This window comes from Hordeum vulgare, chromosome 3H, assembly GCF_904849725.1.
Source record: "Hordeum vulgare subsp. vulgare chromosome 3H, MorexV3_pseudomolecules_assembly, whole genome shotgun sequence".
NCBI lineage: Eukaryota > Viridiplantae > Streptophyta > Magnoliopsida > Poales > Poaceae > Hordeum > Hordeum vulgare.
In genome coordinates this window covers 106,989,027-106,995,231 of record NC_058520.1, presented here as the reverse complement: position 1 = coordinate 106,995,231, position 6,205 = coordinate 106,989,027, and the positions used below count along the sequence as shown (strand labels likewise).

At 42.0% G+C, this 6,205-nt stretch overlaps 1 pseudogene; it reads right to left on the bottom strand.

Moving 5' to 3' along the window:
* Positions 1-733: 733 nt before the first annotated feature.
* LOC123441546 lies at positions 734-5,065 on the bottom strand (annotated as a pseudogene).
* Positions 5,066-6,205: the final 1,140 nt, after the last annotated feature.

Sequence of the window (6,205 nt, the reverse complement as noted above, 5' to 3'; positions counted from 1 at the left end):
GATATTTGCACAGGTTATAAAACATATTATTGCACAGAATATAATGCGAGTGCCCGAAACACTCAGCTTACAAGGTTTACACTCGGTTTACATATAAGCCGAGTGCTTTCCTCGGCTTTTAACACACGCCTTACCAAGGACCGACTTATCCGGTGTAAGCCGAGAGAAATAGCGTAAACACTCGGCTTACATATAAGCCGAATGTCCCCATGCAAGTCGAGTGCCAATGGGCACACGATTTATACATAACGGCAACAACACTATATTACATATCCAATATATCACGACAACAACAATATAGATCACAACAATATATTACATATCCAATAGATCACAACAACAACAATATATTACATATCCAATAGATCACAACAACAATATAGTTTCACAAAAGCATGCGTACATATGCAACAAGAATTCACAAATGAAATGGTCATGCATACATATCCAATATATTTTTGAAGCAAGAAATACATCATGTTCTTTCACTCAAAGAAGACTTCCTAGTCCCCTCCGCCACCAGCCTTAGAGACAAAATGGAGTATCAATGACACACCGAGCTTCAGGTGTACTATGCAAACACTTTGCCTTGTGATTGCAGGTTCATACCATACACATAGAGAAAAGGACTAAATTGAAGACCAAAAATCATCTCAAATAGTAGCAAGAAAAATATGATTAAAGAAGCTCATGTTCTAACTAAGGTGCAGGTCTGTATCATTTAGAGTTCTAACTAAGGTGCATGTCTTTGTCTTTTACCAGGAAAAAGTGGAGCTGACCGGCTTACAAGTCATTGTCTTTCACCAGGAAAAGAGGAATAATCTCATTTGCTTCTATCATAAAATTCCTGCGAAAATAAGAAAGTCAGACTCTCAAGATAGTGAAGACAGGAGAGGAACAGTTGATGAAACAAACCGCAATATGTTGGACAGAAGAAGTTAGACATAATTAAATGAAAATTTTAAGATGTACAGAAACAAAATTCAGTTTACAGACGGCTTTTACCTATTTAGATCTTTTCTACACATGGAGTAACATACTGCATAACTATGTGCATTCCAATTTTCAGTTTATAACAAAAAGTTATTCCTTTTTGAGAGATTGCAGATAACTACCAAGATGAATTCTAGAAGCAGCACAGTTTTTCACAAGTGCAGTGAAACAGTTGTAAAAATTCCACATCAAGCAACATAACATTATTCTTCAGTTTGACATTTAACTATGCTTATATACAAAGCTAAATATTAGTACCTCCGTAGGACTATGGGAAGCATGACCAGCTTCTGCATTTCCTTACTTTATCCATAATCAAAAGACAGTTCTCCATCATGACTATCATTGTAATCGTCATCATTTTTATCTTCAACAAAGTAATCCTCATCTTCAAGTGCACTGAACTGATGATCGATGTGTTGTTGCTTAGCAGCAAGCCTAACATGTGGCTCTACAGCCTCGAGAGACTTGACACCTTTTTTGAATAAATATAACTGGTCCACACAAAATATGTACAATATGAGTTTCTGAAGAGTGTAATAAACAAAATAAAAGAGGAACATCTCCAAGTGATAAAGTGTGCACCTGAGCGGCATGGTGCCGAGCAGCTTGTGTGAAAAGACTTCGGAACTGTTCTTGCTTGAATGACTTCAACCGGAAAAGAAAAAGAGCCGCTTCCTCTTGATAATCTTCCTGAGCTTGTTTCAACTACTCTGACGCAGCAGGATCACCTTTGGAATTCTTAGATCTCCCCTTTTCTTTCTATGCATTTAGCAAGACTTCGAACAATTATCTGGAAGGATTATAGAGTAATTAAAAAAAATATCAGCAGGGTAAGAGTGTAAGCCACAATTTGTATAAGCATCATACCTATTTTCATCACACTGGCGCTTCATTTCCTACAATGAAACGATCTTTGTTAGTTAAGTGTGTTTCCTCCTGGAACAGAGAATACTGAAGTTCTTTAAATAAATGATTGCTACATTAATGGTGTGTTTGGTTTATGCCCAAGGTTGTCCAACCAAAACACTGGCTGGGCAAAATTTTGGTTGTGGTTTTGGTTGCCCATGAGTTGGCCAACATTGGCAGGAATAATGAACTAGAGTTGGCCATAGTGCATTAGCATGCCAAAAAGTTGGCAAACATCCAAACAAAGACCATTTTTTGGGTCATGAACAAAATTTTGGTAGGGTACACTCTAGCCACAATACAAATATACTCCAAGTATTTTACGTAAGGATGCATATAAGAACATTAAGAGAAACTGAAGTTGTCAACAAATTTGACAATGCATGTGTAGCACCATGTTTATTGTATGATGCATGTGTAGCACCATGTTTGTATGCTTAATAAGACCTTCTGATGAACACATCATATGATATGCAGTCACCCTTTGTGGCTTATGCTACCAACATTTTTTTCTTCCTTTTTCCTAGCAATCAGCAGGAGCACGCTAACAACTTTTTATTTTTGGGTATCAAGACTTAGTGTCCGGAGTGCTCTAGTGCCCCTTGAAATTTTATTGACATAACTACATAAGTTTCCGGAGTGTTCTAGTACCCTTTTAGATTTTATAGACATGTGTCCAGAATGTTCTAGTACCCTTTAAGATTTTATTGCAAAATTAAAATGCATTAGAGAAGAATGTTTGTGACTGAAAGGCTTTGTTGTTGGTGTGTCCTATGGGCCAAAGAAAATCTACTGAGCTCAAGGACCATAAAGCAAGGACATGAGTGTTAAAGAGAGATGCACATAAACAAGACCATACCTCTACAGTTTGATGCTCATTAAGTAGGGACTGTGATGGAGTGGTAATGGTAGTAAGAACATGAACACGCTGAGGAAAAGATGCCGAAACAAATCATCACTAGAAGATTATAGTAATTCTGCAGCTTTAACAAATATGAGTAACTAGGAAACTTACATAACTATCTACAAGTTTCCGTAGTTCAAACTGCGATTTCCCGAGCAACAGCAAAACCTTTTCTGGGGGCATACTGTTAAATGTAAGCATCAAGCGGCAAAGTGGGAAACAACCAAAAGTTATATTGCATGTTCAATAATATTAAGGTCATAGTGAACAATCTGCATTACTTCACTTTCTCATTTTCCTTATGATGCAGCTAAAAGAGATATTTTAAAGCTGGGAGTGCAGAGTAAGACTAGTTTAGTATACTAAATACTACCATCATAACTGATCCTAAGCATGCATTGGTATTACCTTCAATAAGTAAAACAAAAAGGTGCACATAGAAAAAGCATACACAGCATGAGTACCATTAATTCCATCTTTAGTTGGTGTAACTCTCTTAAGTAAACAAGTACCCATTTCTTGTAGTGCTTCAGAGAATTCCGCATACATAGATCAATTCATCATCTGATTATTGGGATCCAGTAGAGTCACATATACCTATAACTATAGCTGCTATAACCTTAACACGTAAAACCATATAGAAGTTATCACTTGGGAAACCCAAATGAACCGAGGTTGCACAATTTTAGTATGGTGGACAGCCCAGGAATTCTATAAACAGTGCGCTCTGTGCTGGTGAATAAATAATCCTGAAATCTCTTTTCATAAATGCACACCTAGTCAACTAAAAGAATTGATAAACTTCAACACAAGATTTTCCATATATTTGAAGAAGGGCAACTACTATTCATATACCAACCTAATTACTCAATAGGAAATGATGAGCAAAATATTTGTCCCAAGTACAATAGAATCTGTAAAGTGAGATAAACATGACACTTAAATGTATTATGTGTGACTGCATCAAGGGAAAAAGTAGACAAGAACAATACCATATGAACTGTTTGCTATTGCTGCTGCAACGACAAGCAGGTTATCATAGTAGTTCCACATATGTGCCATATCCTGTTCAAAGTCAAGTAGCAGTGTGAAACAAAGTTGGAAATATGTTGCTAAAGAAGCTCTTCTTAACACAACGAGAAGTTCAGAGTTTTAGCAGACGCAACTTGTTTGGAATGTAAACTAGGTTTCATGCTGGTAAGTTTGACCACATTGTTTTACATACAATGCCACTGTTTCCATTATTCAGAACAACCGTCACTAGGCAGTTTGATTTTGAACAAAATGACACTTGGGAATGGGGAAGTGTCTTGTCATATCCAACGAGATTTTTACAAACCAAACGGTAAAATACAAAAATGACACCCTAACTTAACCACGAGGGCCTGGTAGCTACTAGGACTAGAGCAACTAAGTTCTCAGATGTTAGGTTTTTTTCTCACTCCATAGTAATACTGCACATATAATCACTCAACTCACATATAGTTGAACAAAGTAGGCAAATGTTTTCTTATCAACCAAACAGTAGGTGCCAAAACACAATCGCACATCACCCCTCCTAATGAACCACTAAAATTTCATTTGGAACAAGCCCAAATTACCACACCAGCAGTGGACCAAAGGAAAATCACGATATGCTAGAATTAAACGTTGTTGACGACAAGGCAAAAACGAGAGCATGTGTTGGTCTAGAACTCACAACAGATTCCGGAAACCAACCAATTCACACATTCCATAATAGGATTAGACTAGAAAACAACACTGGGCTCGTCGCTCACTACCGTTCAACCAATGCCTCGTTAGTGTCCCACGGCCGTTCCCACTGCAATGGAGCACAGATTCGAACGCCGGAATCCCATTGTACCCGACTACGAAACAGAAATCCCGAGGCCATTCACACAGCACTCGGGGGGAGGCCATGGCGCCCCACCCACGCCTGCTCGGACATGCGCACCGTGGAGCAACCGCCCCGGACACCCGAAGGCGCTAAACAGGTTGGGGAGCACGCGGACACGCCCCGCGAAGCAAAACCAGGTGCACGACCGCTCCCACGCTCGCAAGATCTTCGCCCGCACCGTCCACCCGCAGGCGGCGGGGCGGCGAAAAGGGAAAGGGAGGAGCGAGAGACGCACGCACCTGGGCGGCGGCGAGGGGCTCGTCCACGGCCTTGGCAGCGGTGGAGTGGTCGCGGTGGCGGTCCACCCGTTGCTCGTGGCGCTGCAGCGTGAAGCCCCGCAGCTTCCGCAGCGACGAATTCATCTCACGCCCGCTGGATCAACCGCTGAGCCCCGAAGCAGAAGCAGCAGCAGATCCCGGCAGCCGATGGCCGCTGCCCGTGGCTGAGGTGAGGATGCAGGTGACCTGTGGGAAGGGCAGGCCGACCGACGACTTGGGGAAAGGGAGGGGACGACCTAGGGACGGGGAGGCCGGGAATTGCTCAGACCGCCGTCGCCATCCGCAACCGATGGCTGCTGCCCGTCGCAGCCGCCAGTAGCGTGAGAGGAGGAAGGGAATGGATTAGGGTTCGATCCAGAGGAGAGGGCGCGTGTTGGTAGGAGGATTTGGGATATCAGCGGCACGCGGTGGATTTGGGGGAAAATGAGAGAGGATTTCAGCGGCGCGCGGCGCGCGGTGGATTTCAGCGGCGCATGCTGGTCCGAGGTTACTAATGGCGCATCACCTACAAATGCGCCATTAGTAACCCTGGTTACTAATGGCGCACCAGCTGGTGCTGCGCCATTAGTAGTTTTGCAAAAAAGAAAATATAGTAGTGGCGCAGTGGGTGAGTGGTGCGCCATTACTAGTTAAACTAGTAATGGCGCACTCTGCCCCGGTGCGCCATTAGTACTTTTGCAAAAAATAAAAATAAAAAATTATAGTAGTGGCGCACTGGGTGAGTGGTGCGCCATTACTAGTTAAACTAGTAATGGCGCACTCTGCCCCGGTGCGCCATTAGTACTTTTCGAAAAAATAAATTTGTTAGTAGTGGCACACTGAGTGTGCGGTGCGCCATTAGTGTCCATCCCACTAATGGCACATCTGCACATGGTGTGCCACTGCTATATAGTAGTGGCACACTACTTGTCTGGTGCGCCATTAGTGTCTATATCATCTATAGCCCTTTTCCTAGTAGTGTGCTATGCTTAATGCTTGTCACTAGGGCCCGAGTGCCATGATTTCAGATCTGAACCTATTATGTTTTCATCAATATATGTGTGTTCTTGATCCTATCTTGCAAGTTGTAGTCACCTACTATGTGTTATGACCCGGCAACCCCAAAGTGACAGTAACCGGAACCACTCCCGGAGATGACCATAGTATGAGGAGTTCATGTATTCACTATGTGCTAATGCTTTGTTCCGGTTCTCTATTAAAAGGAGACCTTAATATCCCCTAGTT